The 17,776-nt window shown below is 47.3% G+C and overlaps 12 pseudogenes; all 12 read left to right on the forward strand.

Annotated features, from left to right (window-relative positions):
• Positions 1 to 135: 135 nt before the first annotated feature.
• Positions 136 to 254, forward strand: LOC143943905 (5S ribosomal RNA; annotated as a pseudogene).
• Positions 255 to 352: 98 nt separating this feature from the next.
• Positions 353 to 471, forward strand: LOC143946166 (5S ribosomal RNA; annotated as a pseudogene).
• Positions 472 to 571: 100 nt separating this feature from the next.
• LOC143944864 (5S ribosomal RNA) lies at positions 572 to 690 on the forward strand (annotated as a pseudogene).
• A 160-nt stretch (positions 691 to 850) lies between these two features.
• On the forward strand, positions 851 to 969 carry LOC143948973 (5S ribosomal RNA; annotated as a pseudogene).
• Positions 970 to 1,486: 517 nt separating this feature from the next.
• Positions 1,487 to 1,605, forward strand: LOC143952931 (5S ribosomal RNA; annotated as a pseudogene).
• Positions 1,606 to 7,634: 6,029 nt separating this feature from the next.
• Positions 7,635 to 7,753, forward strand: LOC143951681 (5S ribosomal RNA; annotated as a pseudogene).
• A 6,232-nt stretch (positions 7,754 to 13,985) lies between these two features.
• On the forward strand, positions 13,986 to 14,104 carry LOC143950134 (5S ribosomal RNA; annotated as a pseudogene).
• A 694-nt stretch (positions 14,105 to 14,798) lies between these two features.
• Positions 14,799 to 14,917, forward strand: LOC143948387 (5S ribosomal RNA; annotated as a pseudogene).
• Positions 14,918 to 15,196: 279 nt separating this feature from the next.
• On the forward strand, positions 15,197 to 15,315 carry LOC143943173 (5S ribosomal RNA; annotated as a pseudogene).
• A 160-nt stretch (positions 15,316 to 15,475) lies between these two features.
• LOC143945227 (5S ribosomal RNA) lies at positions 15,476 to 15,594 on the forward strand (annotated as a pseudogene).
• Positions 15,595 to 16,563: 969 nt separating this feature from the next.
• LOC143956869 (5S ribosomal RNA) lies at positions 16,564 to 16,682 on the forward strand (annotated as a pseudogene).
• Positions 16,683 to 17,122: 440 nt separating this feature from the next.
• LOC143949968 (5S ribosomal RNA) lies at positions 17,123 to 17,241 on the forward strand (annotated as a pseudogene).
• Positions 17,242 to 17,776: the final 535 nt, after the last annotated feature.

Here is a 17,776-nt window from a genome sequence, read left to right on the forward strand (position 1 = left end):
TGGGAGACCATCTGTAAATACCAGGTGTCGTAGGCTTCTTTTTATGTTGTTGGCGTTGACCTGTTTATTTTCGCTTGTTTCCCAAGGTGACCATCTTGGTGTTTAACAAGAGGGTTGACAGTGCCCAAAGAGATCACCTACGGCCCCATCACCCTGAAAGCACCCGATCTTGTCTGATCTCAGAGGCTAAACAGGGTCGGGCCTTGTTAATACCCGGATGGGAGACCACCTGGGAATACTAGGTGCTGTAGACTTCTTCTTATGTTGTTGGCGTTGACTTGTTTTTTTTGTTTGTTTCCCAAGGTGACCATCTTGGCGTTTGTCAAGAGGGTTCAGAGTGCCCGAAGAGATCACCTACGGCCCCATCACCCTGAAAGCGCCCAATCTCGTCTGATCTCGGAGGCTAAACAGTGTCGGCCCTGGTTAGTACCTGGATGGGAGACCGACTGGGAATACCAGGTGCCATGGGCTTTTTTTTATGTTGTTGGCTTTGACCTGTTTTTTTTCGCTTGTTTCTCAAGGCGACCATATTGGCGTTTGTCAAGAGGGTTGGGCGTTTCTTGAAGAGAACGCTTACGGCCACATAACCCTGAAAGCACCTGATCTCGTCTGATTTCAGAGGCTAAGCAGTGTCAGGCCTGGTTAGTACCTGGATGGGAGACTGCCTGGGAAGACCAGGTGCCATAGAAGGATCTGGCCTGGTTAGTGTCTTGATTGGGAGATCGCCTGGGAATACCGGATGCCGTAAGCTTCTTTTTATGTTGTTTGCTTTGACCTGTTTTTTTTAGCTTGTTTCCCAAGGTGACCATTTTGGCCTTTGTCAAAAGGCTTCAGAGTGCCCAAAGAGAGTGCCTACGGCCAAATCATCCTGACAGAGCCCAATCTCATCTGATCTCGGAGGCTAAGCAGCGATGGGCCTGTTTAGTACCTGGATCGGAGACAGCCTGGGAATACCAGATGCCGTAGGCTTCTCATTATGTTGTCAGCATTGACCTGTTTTTTTCCCTTGTTTCCTATTTGTCAGGAGGGTTGAGAGTGCCCAAAGAGATCGCTTACAGCCGCATCACCCTGAAAGAGCCCTATCTCTTCTCATCTCTGAGGCTAAGAAGGGTTGGGCCTAGTTAGTACCTGGATGGGAGATGGCGTTGGAATACCAGGTGCCGTATTCTTCTTTTTATGTTGTTGACATTGACCTGTTTTTTTTCGCTTGTATCTCAAGGTGACTATCTTGGCATTTGTCAAGAGGGTTGCGAGTGCCCAAAGAGATTTCCTATGGGCACATAACCCTGAAAGCGCCCGATCTCCTCTGATCTCAGAGGCAAAACAGGGTTGGGCCTTGCTAGTACCTGGATTCGAGACCACCTGGGAATACTAGGTGCCGTAGGCTTCTTTTAAGTTGTTGGCGTTGACTTGTTTTTGTTTTGTTTGTTTACCAAGGTGACCATCTTGGTGTTTGTCAAGAGGGTTGAGTGTGCCTGAAGAGCTCGCCTATGGCCACATAACCCTGAAAGCACCAGATCTCGTCTGATCTCAGAGACTAAGCAGGGCCGTGCTTTGTTAATACCCGGATGGGAGACCAACTGGGAATACTAGGTGCTGTAGACTTCTTCTTATGTTGTTGGCGTTGACTTGTTTTTTTTGTTTGTTTCCCAAGGTGACCATCTTGGCGTTAGTCAAGAGGGTTGAGAGTGCCTGAAGAAATCTCCTATGGCCACATCACCCTGAAAGAGCCCAATCTCATCTGATCTCAGAGGCTGAGCAGGATTGGGACCAGTTTAGTACCTGGATGGGAGACCGCCTGGGATTTCCAGATGCCGTAGTCTTCTTTTTATGTTGTTGCCGTTGAGCTATTTTTTTCCGCTTGTTCCCAAGGTGACCATCTTGGCGTTTGTCAAGAGAGTTGAGAGTGCTTGAAGATATTGGCTACGGCCACATCACCCTGAATCTATTCCAACTCGTCTGATCTTGGAGGCTAAGCAGGGTCGGGCCTGGTTAATGCCTGGATGGGAGACCACCTGGGAATACCAGGTGTCTTAGGCTTCTTTTTTTTTTCAAATATAATTTTTTCTCCAAACAGGGGAAGAAGATCCCCCGAGTACATAATGCAACAGAGAAATATAAAGCAAAAAGCAGCTGAACAATACTTGATACTGGTATATTTGCAACTGTGAGTCTGCCTTCCATCAATCATAATGATTCGAGGCACGGATAAAGTACTGTACCAAGATCCAGGGTCACACAAACCCCAGGTCCCTCCGGCATAATCCATCTAGAGGGGGGTGTGGGGCCGTCATTCCCAATTTTCCACTTTTTCCAAAAGAGAGAGGGGGTAGAAGGGGTGAGAGATAGGGGAGGAAGGCAGAAAAGAGAAGGGGTGAAAGATCAGGAAAGGAGAAGAGGGGACGAGACACCATGGCAGCCACTGCCCAAGGGGCCAGTCAAGGAAAGCTCAGAGCACTAAGGCGAAAACAGGCGACATCCTTCCAGCGAGAATATAAAGGTATTCCAGATGTCCCAGGTTTGTTTAAAAAATTCTTGTTTACCTTGTGATGTGAGGATCAAGTCCTCCATTTTTTTAATGTCCTCTATTTTCCTAAGCCAGTGAGTAATGAAGGGGGGGAACATTTTTTCCAATAGAGAGGGATGCAGGATTTCGCCGCATTTATCACATGCCGTAAAATAGATTTTTTGTACTTCTTAATGGGAATCCGTGAATGGTGCAAGAGAAAGAATGCAGCCTCTTCCGGGATGGAGAAGTCTGTAAATTTTTGTGTTATGCATCGGATCTTTTTCCAGAAGTCCACCAAGCTGGGGCAGGACCAAAAAATGTGGAGCAACGTGCCCTCTTCTTCTCCACACCTCCAGCATATGTTCGAGGAAGAGGGGAAACATTTATGCAGCTTTGATGGTGTCAAATACCACCTGGTGAGAAGTTTAAAATTCGTCTCCTGTATCTTCGTGCACAGTGAGGTTTTGAGAGCCAAAGTGAAAATGCGTTGTCTCTGTGCTGGGGAAAACGAGCAATTAAGGTCCTTTTCCCAGTTGGACAGACAGGTTAAGTGTGGGTGATCTGTTTGAGAGAGAATGTGGGCCAAAGGGCCTTCGCTCCTGCATAGAGTCTCAAACTCCGTCTGAGGGCGGGCGAAAGTTTGAGGATTGGGGATGGAATGGAGAAAATGATGTCGTTGTGCCGCTCTCCAAAAGGGCAGTTGGAAAAGCCCTGTCGGATCTCTTACGGTTGAGAAAGAAGGCCATTTCCCATCAATGACGAATTTAGACGCATGGTCTAGGTTGGAATTTCTAAGTGGGTCCCCGGTTCAAAGTTCGGATGTCCACGTATAGGGGGGAAGTCAAAGACGTGAGTGTGTTTTGGGTAGCGATCAGGTGACTGACTTTCAACGAAGCCCCTATAGTGGGATGTGACGTCAATTCTGTGGGTAAATCCTTATAGCACCACATGGCGCTTCTTAGCGTAATTCGGGAGTGAGATTGTTCTAGTTGCACCCAGAGCTTAGAAAGTTTGTTTCGATGCCAGTCCAATGCACACCCCAGATGGGAGGCCAGGTAGTAGCGTCGCAAGTCAGGGAGAACCAACCCTCCCTGTTGTTTAGACAATGTCAGCTGTGACCTCTTAAGTCTGGGATTTTTGTGGGCCCAGTTAAATTGAGTGAGCAGGGATTGAGCTTGCTTAAAAAATGGGACTGGAATCTGGATCGGGAGAGCTTGGAAAAGATAGGTAAATTTAGGGAGTATGTTCATTTTAATGAGACTGCATCTCCTGAACCAGGAATGGAGGCCAGAATGCCACCCGTGAAGCAAACTGCGGATCTTACTGACAAGGGGTGGGGGGAAGTTCAACATAAACGTACGCGCGATGTCCGGTGGAATGTAAGTACCTAAGAACTTAAGGGCTGTATGGGTCCATTTAAAATGAAAATTGGACTGCAAGTCTAGTAACGTTTGCGGGGGGACTGCAACCCCCTTGGCCTCTGATTTCAAGAAGTATCCCGTATATCTGGAATTCCCGAAGGAGATTTGGCAAGGAAACTCTGGGATTCGTCAGCATGTCATCCACGTAGGCAGATATGTTGCACTCAATAGTACCCATTTGGAGTCCCGTTATGTCTGAGTTTTCTCAAATTGTGGAGAGAGAGGGTTCCAATGACAGTGCGAATAATAGGGGCGACCGGGGGCAACCCTGTCTGGTCCCATTCCCTATGTCAAGGGGAGATGAGAGCACCCCATTCGCTTTGACTTGAGCTGAAGGGCGTGAGTATATCTTACTTATCCATGCCAGCATCCGTTCACTCAGACCTATATGGCGAAGGACCGAGAACATGAATGTCCATTTGACCCGATCAAAAGCCTTCTCGGCATCAGTACTCACGAAAAGACAAGGGGTCTCAGATGACTTTACGGACATGGGTAAGCGCCTTAATGGTGTTGTCCCTATCTTCCCTGGTGGGAATAAAACCTAACTGGTTAATCTGTATAAGGGACTGCAAGTGCTGTGCCAATCACGTGGCGAGGATTTTAGAGAATAGTTTTAGGACCGAATTTAGGAGGGAAATGGGTCTGTAGCTCCCACATAGGCCCGGGTCTTTGCCCTCCTTAGGTATCAACGAGATGTGGGCTCTAAGGGTATCCTCAGGAAAATCCCCATTCGAGCTCAGAGTATTAAATAAAGTCACCAAGCGCGGGCCGAGAATAGGGAGGAAGGTCTTATAGTATTGTGCGGTATATCCGCCAGGGCCCGGAGGCTTACCCACCTGTTTTCTGTATACACTAGTTTCTCTATATGCACTGTCCTTTCTGTATACACTCGACCCTCTCTATACACTAACCTCTCTATATACACTAACATCTTTGTATATACTAGCCTCCCTTTAAACTAGCCTCTCTGTGTACCCCGGCCTCACTGTTTACTCTAGCATCTCTGTATACTCAAGCCTATCTGCATACATGAGTCTGTATTCTGTATTCACTAGCCTTTCTTCTGTATGCTGTAGTCTTCTATATATACCAGCTTCTCTGTACACCCTTGCATCTCTGTAAACACTGTGTAAACTAACCAGTCTTATGTATACACTCGCCGACTGTATACACTAGACTCTCTGAATACACTTAACCCTCTGTATACCACAGCCTGTCTTCTGTATACACTAGACTGTAAAAACTAGCTAGTATACACCAGCCTGTCTTCTGTACCCACTAGACTCTCTGTATACACTACCCAGTCTTCTGTATACACTGTCAGCTTTGATGTATACCCAAGCCTGTCTTCTGTATACACTAGTCTCTCTATATGCACTGTCCTTTCTGCATACACTTGACTCTCTCTCTACACTAACCTCTCTATATACACTAACATCTTTGTATATACAAGCCTCTCTTTAAACTAGCCGCTCTGTGTACCCCAGCCTCACTGTTTACTCTAGCATCTCTATATACTCAAGCCTACCTGCATACACAAGTCTGTATTCTGTATTCACTAGCCTTTCTTCTGTATGCTGTAGTCTTCTATATATACTAGCGTCTCTGTACACCCATGCATCTCTGTAAACACTGTGTAAACTAACCAGTCTTATGTATACACTCGCCGACTGTATACACTAGACTCTCTGAATACACTTAACCCTCTGTATACCACAGCCTGTCTTCTGTATACACTAGACTGTAAAAACTAGCTAGTATACACCAGCCTGTCTTCTGTACCCACTAGACTGTCTGTATACCCAAGCCTGTCTTCTGTATACACTAGTTTCTCTATATGCACTGTCCTTTCTGTATACACTTGATTCTCTCTATACACTAACCTCTCTATATACACTAACATCTTTGTATATACTAGCCTCTCTTTAAACTAGCCTCTCTGTGTACCCCAGCTTCAATGTTTACTCTAGCATCTCTGTATACTCAAGCCTATCTGCATATACAAGTCTGTATTCTGTATACACTAGCCTCTCTTTAAACTAGCCTCTCTGTATACCCCAGAATAACTGTATACTCTAGCCTCTCTGTATACACTAGCATTTCTGTATACATCACCCTATCTGTATTCACTTGCCTCTCTGTATACCCCAGCCTGCCTTTCTATATACACTAGCTTTTCTTCTGAATATAAAAGTCTCAGTCTCTCTCTATAACCAAGCCTGTTTTCTGTATACATTAGCATGTGTCCCGTATACACTAGCCTGTCTTCTTTATTCTCTAGCCTCTCTGTATACAATAGCCTGCCATCTAAATAAAATACATACTTTGTATTCCCAACCTGTTTTCTGTATAATCTAGCCTACCTTCTATATACCTTAGCCTCTCTGTATAAACTAGCCTTCCTTCTATATACACTGCCATTTATGAGGTAAACAAAGAGTCTAGTGTACATAAACAACAGGCTGTGTCATGTATACACTAGCCTGTCTACTTTATTCTCTAGCCTCTCTGTATACAATAGCCTGCCATCTAAATAAAATACATACTTTGTATACCCAACCAGTTTTCTGTATAAACTAGCCTACCTTCTGTATACCTTAGCCTCTCTGTATAAACTAGCCTTCCTTCTATATACACTGCCATTTATGAGGTAAACAAAGAGTCTAGTGTACATAAACAACAGGCTAGAGTATAAAGAGAGGATAGGGTATACAGAAGAAAGCCTAGTGTATACAGAACACAGGCTAGTACCCTGAGCCTGGGTTAGAGAGGATGAGGAGCATTAGGAGGGCTTGGTCTTCCACATCTGACCAAGTGTTCAGCATGATGTGGCTCAACACGTCCAGCTGCCAAAAATAAGGACAAGCGTGAGAGGCACACAACACCCACTGTAACAGTGCTAGGTTCCTGTATTACAGAAAAAGAACACCAGCAATAAGGGGTATCTTCAGGTGTATACTGTGCAGGAGGCACACAACACCCACTCTAACTTCTGCACTGCAGATGCCTGTATTGCAGAAATTGAACACCAGTAATAAAGGGTAGCTTCAGGTGTGTACTGTGCAGGAGGCACATAACACCCACTGTAACAGTGCTAGGTTCCCAAGCAGTAAAGACACTGTCCCTGCCTATCGTCCTCTTTCCCTGACTGCCGCAACACACTATACAAGGCCGCCGCGCTGGCGGCCTTATATAGTGTGGGGTGTGTACTAAACCCCCCTGAGCTAAAATTGGCCACAGGAATCCTGCCTGTGGTCAATTGTGGCTCTCCTCTCAGAGGATGTCACATCTGTTCTTATTATATAGAACTTATTATGCTCCTCGTAAACATTTTCAATTTGGCCGAACGGCCGGACACAAGTTGCCCCCGGTGCTGGAACATGGGGGGAGACATGATGCACATGTTTTGGAGATGCCCGAAGTTGATCCGCTACTGGACGGAGGTGACAGGAACCATTGATCAGGTGTTTGGAACCTCCACCAGGATGGAGGCGAAGTATTGTCTCCTGGGATTAGTTGAAGGAGTTGGAAACCCGGGAAGCAGCCAGATGGCAGTTCTGAGATGTCTATTTCAGGCAAGGAAACTGATTGCCCAACCCTGCTTAGCCTCCAATGTTGGCAATAACTTGTTTTTTTTCGCTTGTTTCCCACGATGACCATGTTGGCGTTTGTCAAGATGGTTGAGAGTGCCCGAAGAGATTGCCTATGGCCCCATCACCTTGAAAGTGCTTGATCTTGTCTGATCTCGGAGGCTAAGCATTGTCGGGCCTGATTAGTAACTGGATGGAAGACCGACTGGGAATACCAGGTGCCGTAGGCTTCTTTTTATGTTGTTGGCGTTGACATGTTTTTTTTTTCCACTTGTTTCCCAAGGTGACCATCTTGGCATTTGTCAAGAGGGCTGAGAGAGCCCAAAGAAATCTCCTACGGCCACATCACCCTGAAAGCGCCCAATCTCATCTGATCTCAGAGGCTAAGCAGGGTCCGGCCTGGATAGTACCTAATTACAGGTGCCATAGGAATCTTTTTATATTGTTGGCTTTGACCTGTTTTTTTTCCGCTTGTTTCCCAAGGTGACCATTTTAGCATCTGTCAAGAGTTTTGAGTATGTATGGGAATACCAGGTGCCGTATGCTTATTTCTTGATCATACATCACGGGACACAGGAGCTTCATTACATAGTGGGTTATATAGGCACCTCTGGTGATTGGACATTGGTAAACCCCCAATTAAGGAGAATTCCTCCCCTATATAACCCCTCCCATATGGGAGGCACCTCAGTTTTTTCGCCAGAGTCTATGGTGGTTGGTCACGTAAAACATGTGCTATGAAAAAAGCTCTGTGCAGGTCTCTGCGGGGGCCTAAGGGCTACAACAAACCGGATCCATATCTCGGGCCGATATTTTGACTCTCAAGATGATATGGTACCCGGGCCTCGTCATCCGAAGAAACGAGGTTTTGCCTGTAAGTCGAGAGGACTATTGGAAGACTGGGCTCTGGGAAAACCAGACTTGGTGTACTATTTACATAGTGGCACAAGAGTTTCTGGCAGGGTCTTTTACAAGGTCCAGGTAGGAGGTTCTTCTGAAAAGGAACCCCAAAAAAAACCTGAAGGCTGGCACAACTCTGCCCGCTGTGATGGGTGAAGGCTGGAATCTGTCTGTTTTCAGCAGTTCCTGCGGCGAGGACATGTAAGGGAAGTTAATCCTATATAAATTATATTATGGATTTCTTCATTGAGTAGTTGTATGTCTTACCTGGTTTCCACCACTAGACAGAGTAAGAGCAGCCTGATGCATACATACATGCCTTTCAGATACACACGCTCAGTGAAGCCTGGTTCTCCCAGATGACCCACGTCTCCACTGCAATCTCTGCCACAATGAAGGTAATACAGGGGTCCCACGTAGTCTGGGGGTCCCACGCAGCTCCGATGGTGATTCCCTTCCCCCCTGGATACCGGCGGTCCTCGTGAACACGCGTACGCATGCCGAGCACGCTCCTGTGCTAATGGAGGAGGGGGGAGTGTGGTCGCGAGCCATGCACGTCGGTGTGCACGGCGCTGTACTGCGCAGGCGCCAGGCGGCAGTTTTAAAAAGCCCAAAGCGTCAGGGGGCTGTAAGTGGAGACACAGGAGCTGTGGGCAGTAAGCATCCCAAGGGATTGGATCCAGGCAAACCTAAGACACCTACTCAGCATCAGGTTGTGCAGTTTAAGCATATATATTTATTGTGAGACTTTAAGCACAACAGTGATTGCCCTTTGTACTAGTACCTCTGCTTTGTAGCTTAGGACTATGTCTCCTCGTAAGAGGGTCTCAGGGGGAGGTAACAAGGGCACTGGTAAGTCACCGCCTAGGTCTAGGGGGTTCTAAAAATGCCTGTAGGTTACCATCCCCCCCTGCAAGACTGGAGCCAGTCTCACAGGATGAGTCAGTGCCCCTGTCAGGTTTTGCAGCCTCTCCTAATATTTCAGCCCCGATATACGTCACTGAGGACTCCCTTAGGGCTACATTGGAGGGTTTTGAAGGGAGAAACATTTTATTTCAGCTTCCCTGAAAGATAGCAGGAAAAGGGGTAGACCCCCTCCCTCTGCTGAGATTCCTCTTTCAGATGACACTTCTGACAATGAGGAGAGATCCCTATCTTGGGAAAGGGATCTTGAGCAGTCGGATGAATCAGAGGAAGAGGAGAGAGTCCCCTCCTGCCAGGCGCTGAGAAAACAGGTGCAGTATTATACTGAATTGGTGCGTACCACATTCAGAATGCCTGCTGCTGAGATCGCTACGTCCTCTGTTTCTTCCCTGGGAGTCAGGAAAATCCCACAAACTGCCTTTTCCTTTCCAATTCATCCCTTAATGGATAAATTGTTGTATGAGGATTGGGGACATCCCGATAAACTGTTTGCTTCTCCTAAAAGGTTTTCTATACTTTATCCTCTGGAGGAAAGTTTCACCAAGAAATGGGGGGTCCCATCTGTCGATGCGGCTGTTTCTTGCGTGAATAGAAACCTGACCTGTCCTTTGGATAATGCTCAGGTATTTAAAGATCCAACTGATAAGAAGCTGGAAACATTATTAAAAGCCTCCTTTTCCATGACTGGCGCTGTAGTGCAACTTACAGTCGCAGCTGTGGGGTTGTGTCAGTTCCTCAAGGAACAGGTTAAGCAGATGCTTGGCCTCCTTCCCAGTGAGGAAGTGGAGAATTATGCAGAAATACCTCAAATTCTGTGTTTCATGATTGATGCGACTTTGGATTCTGTCCAACAAGCATCTCGTTTGTCTCTCCTGTTGGTACACATGCGAAGGGCCCTATGGCTAAAGAATTGGGCAGCTGAGCTATCATGCAAGAAGCATTTGATTGGGTTCCCGTTTAAAGGGGAACGTTTGTTTGGAGAAGAATTAGACAAATTCGTCCAAAAAATGTCAGGGGGTAAATCTTCTCTCCTTCCAGTCAAAAGGAGCAAACGTCCATCATTTAGGCATTCTCTCTCTTCCGGAGCATCAAGCTCTAAGCAGTGGCGACGGCCTTCTCAACCCCCCTCTACAGGAAAGACTCAAGGCCGGGCCCAGGGGCAGAAGAAATCCTGGGGGTGAAAGCCTGCCAAGCAGAGCCCAAAAGCTTCCTTGTGAAGGGGCGCCCCCGCTCGGCCGAGTGGGGGGAAGGCTCTGCAGTTTGCGGAAGCCTGGCGGGAAGAGATCCGGGACAAGTGGGTGGTCTCTTCGGTATCTCTGGGCTACAAGCTGGAGTTTCAGGAGATTCCACCTTCTAGCTTTCTAAGGTCAAGGATCCCCAGGGACCCAGTAAAGCAAAGACCGCTATTTCTGGCCTTAGATCACTTACTATCCCAGGGGGTGATAGTAGAAGTGGACCCAAAAGAACAGGGTTCAGGGTTTTACTCAAATCTCTTCACCGTTCCAAAGCCAAATGGAAGTGTCAGACCTATCCTGGATCTGAAGGATCTGAACCGGTTTTTACGCATCCGGTCCTTTCGAATGCAGTCAATTCGCACTGTGGTCTCCTCCCTGCAAGGGGGAGAGTTTATGGCATCAATAGACATCAAGGATGCATATGTCCATGTGCCAATTTTTCCCGCACACCAAAAGTATCTAAGGTTCTCGGTAGAGCGGCGCCATTTTAAATTTGTGGCCTTGCCGTTCGGGCTCGCGACGGCCCCTCGAGTCTTCACAAAGATTCTGGACCCTCTCTTGGCAAACCTAAAAGCTCAGGGTATAGCCGTCATGACTTATCTAGACAATTTGCTTCTCATAGAGAAAACAGTAGCGCTCCTGAACCACAGTGTTACCAGAACGCTAGAACACCTGGAATGCCTATGTTGGATTATAAACCTAGAAAAGTCGTCCCTACAGCCTGCTATCAGGTTGGAATACCTTGGTATGGTTATCGATACCGCTCAGGGCAAGGTGTTTCTACCAAGGCCAAACGCCTTGGCCATTGGGGATCTGGTGCGCCTAAATCTGGGCAGAAGATCTTCCCCCATTCGGTTGTGCATGAGACTGTTAGGGAAAATGGTCGCCTCCTTCGAGGCCGTTCCATTCGCCCAGTTCCACTCAAGGCCTCTGCAAAGATGCATCCTTGCGGCTTGGAACAGGAAGCCCAGTCCTTGGATCTTCCTATGCGTCTATCCCCAGGGACACGCAAGAGTCTCGTCTGGTGATTACAAACTGAGAGTTTGCTGAAAGGCAAAACTTTTCTTCCTCTTCCATGGAAGATTATTACGACAGATTCCAGCCTGACAGGCTGGGGAGCAGTGTTGGAGGAGACGTGCTCGCAGGGGAAATCGTCTGCGATCAAGAAGCTATTGCCCATAAATATCTTGGAGATCCGGGCAGTTTATATGGCTCTCATAAACTGGTCTTTCAGACTACAGGGTCTCCCGGTTCAGGTTCAGTCCGACAATGCCACAGCAGTGGCCTATATCAATCACCAGGGCGGTACCAGGAGTCTGGTTGCGCAAAAAGAGATGAATCGCATACTTGTCTGGGCAGAAAGGCATGGTCCATGCCTTTCTGCAGTCTTCATTCCAGGAGTGGAAAATTGTCAGGCGGATTTTCTGAGCCGCCAGCAGTTGTGCCCAGGAGAATTGGCTCTGCACCCCGAAGTGTTTTGGAACATATGTCGCAGGTGGGGTACTCCCGACGTAGATCTGTTTGCGTCCAGGTTCAACAGAAAACTGGACAAATTCGTGTCAAGGACACTCGCTCAGGGGTCGGATGCTCTGACAGTTCCCTGGGATCAGTACAATTTGATTTATGTCTTTCCCACGTACCCGCTTCTGTCTCGGTTCCTGGAAAGAGTCAAGAGGGAGACAAAGTCGGTTCTTTTGGTAGCCCCGGCCTGGCCCAGGTGACCGTGGTACGCAGAGATCATGAAGTTGGCAGTAGGCAGGCCGTGGATCCTCCCTCTCCGGCCAGATCTGCACTCACAGGGTCCGATTTACCATCCTGCTTTACACAGTCTGAATTTGACGGTTTGGCTGCTGAGACCCACATTCTGAGAGACCGTGGACTTTCGGGGCCAGTCCTTTATACTCTGGTCAATGCCAGAAAGCCGGCCTCCAGGCTGATTTACTACAAAATCTGGAGGGCATATGTTTCCTGGTGTGAACTCAGGGAATGGCATCCTAGAAAGTATGTCATTAGCAGGATCTTGGCCCTCCTCCAGTCAGGCCTAGAAATGAATTTGGCAGTAAGCACTATCAAGGTGCAGATTTCGGCCTTGTCAGTTTTTTTTTCAGAAGCCACTTGCATCGCATTCCCTGGTGCGGGCTTTCATCCAGGGGGCTATGCGGATAAGGCCGCCAGCCAAACCTCCAGTATGCCCATGGTATCTGAATTTGGTTCTCTCAGCTTTGCAGGGGCAACCTTTTAAACCTTTGCATCAGGTTTCGTTAGTTCTTTTGACTAAAAAATTGGTTTTCTTGGTAGCCATATCCACGGCTAGAAGAGTGTCAGAACTAGCAGCTCTCTCCAGCAAAGAGCCGTATCTAATTATTCATAAGGACCAGGTGGTAATGCGTCCCAACATGTCCTTTCTGCCTAAGGTGGTTTCAGGATTCCATTTGAATCAAGATGTAATCCTACCATCCTTTTTTCCGGACCCACAGTCCACAGAAGAAGAATCTTTGCACACTTTGGATGTGGTAAGGGCAATCAGTATCTAACTTCAGGCAACTGCTCAGATAAGGAAAACTGATTGCTTATTTATTTTGCCGGAAGGCCCTAGGAAAGGCCAGGCGGCATCAAAATCCACTCTCTCAAGGTGGATTAGACAGATTATTTCTTAGGCCTGTAGTGTTAAAGGGAAGACCCCTCCTTTTCAAGTGAAAGCGCACTCAACTAGGGCTGTAAGTGCTTCTTGGGCAGTGCATCACCAGGCCTCCCTGGCTCAGATCTGTAAGGCTACAACTTGGTCATCAGTCCACACATTGACCAGATTCTATCGGGTGGATGTCAGAGGGCAAGAGGATATCGCCTTTGGGTGCAGTGTACTGCAGGCTGCAGTTTAGGTCCTCCGGTCCTTGGCGGTCTATATATTATGATCTGTGTCTCCCTCCCCTCAATCTGAGCATTGCTTTGGGACATCCTACTATGTAATGAAGCTCCTGTGTCCCGTGATGTATGGTCAAGAAAATAGGATTTTTATATACAGCATATACAGCATACCTGTAAAATCCTTTTCTTGAGAGTACATCACGGGACACAGGGCTCCCGCCCCTCTTGGGTTTTACGTGGTTTCCTATTGCTTTGCTACAAAACGGAGGTACCTCCCATATGGGAGGGGTTATATAGGGGAGGAATTCTCCTTAATTGGGGGTAAACCAGTGTCCAATCACCAGAGGTGCCTATATAACTCACTATGTAATGAAGCTCCTGTGTCCCGTGATTTAGTCTCAAGAAAAGGATTTTACAGGTAAGCTGTATATAAAAATCCTATTTTTTATGTTGTTGACGTTGACCTGTTTTTTTTCGCTTGTTCCCAAGATAACCATCTTGGCGTTTGTCAAGAGGGTTGAGAGTGCCCAAAGAAAGTGCCTACGGCCAAATCACCCGGAAAGTGCCCGATCTTGTCTGATTTCGGGGGCTAAGCATTGTCGGGCCTGATTAGTAACTGGATGGGAGACCGACTGGGAATACCAGGTGCCGTAGGCTTCTTTTTATTTTGTTGGCATTGACATGTTTTTTTTTACCGCTTGTTTCTCAAGGTGACCATCTTGGCATTTGTCAAGAGGGCTGAGAGAGCCCAAAGAAATCTCCTACGGCCACATCACCCTGAAAGCGCCCAATCTCATCTGATCTCTGAGGCTAAGCAGGGTGCGGCCTGGATAGTACCTAATTACAGGTGCCATAGGAATCTTTTTATATTGTTGGCTTTGACCTGTTTTTTTTTCGCTTGTTTCCCAAGGTGACCATTTTAGCATCTGTCAAGAGTTTTGCGTATGTCCCGAAGCGTTCGCCTAAGCCCACATCACCCTGAAAGTGCCCAATCTCAGAGGCTACGCAGGGTCAGGGTCAGATGGGAGACCACCAGGGTCTATGTTGTTGGCGTTGACCTGTTTTTTTTCACTTGTTTCCCAAGATGACCATCTTGGCATTTGTCAAGAGGGTTGAGAGTGTCTGAATAGAACACCTATGGCCACATCACCCTGAAAGCGCACAATCTCATCTGATCTCGGAGGCCTAGCAATGTACGGCCTGGTTAATACCTGTATGGGAGACCATCTGTGAATACCAGGTGCCGTAGGCTTCTTTTTATGTTGTTGGCGTTGACCTGTTTATTTTCACTTGTTTTCCAAGGTGACCATCTTGGTTTTTAACAAGAGGGTTGAGAGTGCCCAAAGAGATCACCTATGGCCCCATCACCCTGAAAGCACCAGATCTTGTCTGATCTTGGAGGCTAAGCAGTGTTGGGCCTGGTTAGTACCAGGATGGGAGAACATCTGGGAATAACAGGTGCCATGGGCTTCTTTTTATGTTGTTGGCCTTGACCTGTTTTTTTTTCACTTGTTTCCCAAGGTGACCATCTTGGCGTTTGTCAAGAGGGTTGAGAGTGCCCGAAGAGATCACCTACGGCCCCATCACCCTGAAAGCGCCCAATCTTGTCTGATCTCGGAGGCTAAACAGTGTCGGGCCTGGTTAGTACCTGGATGGGAAACCGCCTGGGAATACCATGTGCCATGTTGTTGGCTTTGACCTGTTTTTTTCGCTTGTTTCTCGAGGCAACCATCTTGGCGTTTGTCAAGAGCTTATGGCCACATAACCCTGAAAGCACCTGATCTCGTCTGATTTCAGAGGCTAAGCAGCGTCAGGCCTGGTTAGTACCTGGATGGGAGACTGCCTGGGAAGACCAGGTGCCATAGAAGGATCTGGCCTGGTTAGTGTCTTGATTGGGAGATCGCCTGGGAATACCGGATGCCGTAGGCTTCTTTTTATGTTGTTGGCTTTGACCTGTTTTTTTTAGCTTGTTTCCCAAGGTGACCATCTTGGCATTTGTCAAGAGGCTTCAGAGTGCCCAAAGAGATTGCCTACAGCCAAATCACCCTGAAAGAGCCCAATCTCATCCGATCTCTGAGACTAAGCAGTGATGGGCCTGGTTAGTACCTGGATGGGAGACAGCCTGTGAATACCAGGTGCTGTAGGCTTCTCATTATGTTGTCGGCGTTGACCTGTTTTTTTCCCCTTGTTTCCCAAGGTGGCCATCTTGGCATTTGTCAAGAGGGTTGAGAGTGCACAAAGAAATTGTTTATGGGCACAACACCCTGAAAGTGCCCAATCTCGTCTGGTCTCAGAGGCTAAGCAGGGTTGGGCCTGGTTTGTACCTGGATGGGAGACTGCCTGGGTTTTCCAGATGCCACAGGCTTCTTTTTATGTTGCTGGCGTTGACCTGTTTTTTTCGCTTGTTTACCAAAGTGATCATCTTGGCATTTGTCAAGAGGGTTGAGAGTGCCTAAAGAGATCGCTTACAGCCGCATCACCCTGAAAGCACCCTATCTCTTCTGATCTCGGAGGCTAAGAAGAGTTGGGCCTAGTTAGTACTTGAATGGGAGACGGCCTTGGAATACCAGGTGCCGTATTCTTCTTTTTATGTTGTTGGCGTTGACCTGTTTTTTTTCGCTTGTTTCCCAGGGTGACTATCTTGGCATTTTTCAAGAGGGATGAGAGTGCCTAAAGAGATTGCCTATGGCACATCACCCTGAAAGCGCCCAATCTCCTCTGATCTCAGAGGCTAGAAAGGGTCGTGCCTTGTTAATACCTGTATGGGAGACCGCCTGGGAATACTAGGTGCTGTAGGCTTCTTTTTATGTTGTTGGCGTTGACTTGTTTTTTTTGTTTGTTTCCCAAGGTGACCATCTTGGCGTTTGTCAAGAGGGTTGAGCGTGCCTGAAAAAATCTACTATGGCCGCATCACACTGAAAGAGCCCAATCTCATTTGATCTCAGAGGCTAAGCAGGCTTGGGACCTGGTTAGTACCTGGACGGGAGACCGCCTGGGATTTCTCAATGCCATAGGCTTTTTTTTTAAGTTGTCGGAATTGACTTATTTTTTTTGCTTGTTTCCCAAGGTGACCATCTTGGTGTTTGTCAAGAGGGTTGAGAGTGCCTGAAGAGATTGCCTATGGCCACATCACTCTGAAAGCACCCAATCTCATCTGATCTTGGAGGCTAAGAAGAGTCAGGCCTGGTTAGTACCTGGATGGGAGACCACCTGGGAATACCAGTTATTGTAGACTTCTTTTTATGTTGTTGGCGTTGATTCGTTTTTTTTTTTCGCTTGTTTCCCAAGGTGACCATCTTGGCATTTGTCAAAAGGGTTGAGAGTGCCCAAAGAGTTCGCTTACAGCAGCATCACCCTGATCTCTTCTCATCTCTGAGGCTAAGAAGGATTGGGCCTAGTTAGTACCTGGATGGGAGATGGCGTTGGAATACCAGGTGCCGTATTCTTCTTTTTATGTTGTTGACATTGACCTGTTTTTTTTCGCTTGATCTCCTCTGATCTCAGAGGCTAAACAGGGTTGGGCCTTGCTAGTACCTGGATTGGAGACCACCTGGGAATACTAGGTGCCGTAGGCTTCTTTTTATGTAGTTGGCGTTGACTTGTTTTTGTTTTGTTTGTTTACCAAGGTGATCATCTTGGTGTTTGTCAAGAGTGTTGAGAGTGCCTGAAGAGCTCGCCTATGGCCACATAACCCTGAAAGCACCAGATCTTGTCTGATCTCAGGAACTAAACAGGGTCGGGCCTTGTTAATACCCGGATGGGAGACCACCTGGGAATACTAGGTGCTGTAGACTTCTTCTTATGTTGTTGGCGTTGACTTGTTTTTTTTGTTTGCTTCCCAAGGTGACCATCTTGGCGTTAGTCAAGAGGGTTGAGAGTGCCTGAAGAAATCTCCTACGGCCACATCACCCTGAAAGAGCCCAATCTCATCTAATCTCAGAGGCTAAGCAGGGTTGGGACCAGTTTAGTACCTGGATGGGAGACCGCCTGGGATTTCCAGATGCCGTAGGCTTCTTTTTATGTTGTTGCCGTTGACTAATTTTTTTCTGCTTGTTCCCAAGGTGATCATCTTGGCGATTGTCAAGAGAGTGCCTGAAGATATTTGCTATAGCCACATCACCCTGAATATGTTCCATCTTGTCTGATCTTGGAGGCTAAGCAGGGTCAGGCCTGGTTAATGCCTGAATGGGAGACCGCCTGGGAATACCAGGTGTTGTAGACTTCTTTTTTTTTTTCAAATATAATTTTTTCTCCAAACAGGGGAAGACGGTCCCCCGAGTATTTAATGCAACAGAGAAATACAGAGCAAAAAGCAGCTGAACAATACTT

Source organism: Lithobates pipiens, unplaced genomic scaffold (genome assembly GCF_037356315.1).
Source record: "Lithobates pipiens isolate NorthernLeopardFrog02 unplaced genomic scaffold, aLitPip1_a1.2 Scaffold_10, whole genome shotgun sequence".
Lineage (NCBI taxonomy): Eukaryota > Metazoa > Chordata > Amphibia > Anura > Ranidae > Lithobates > Lithobates pipiens.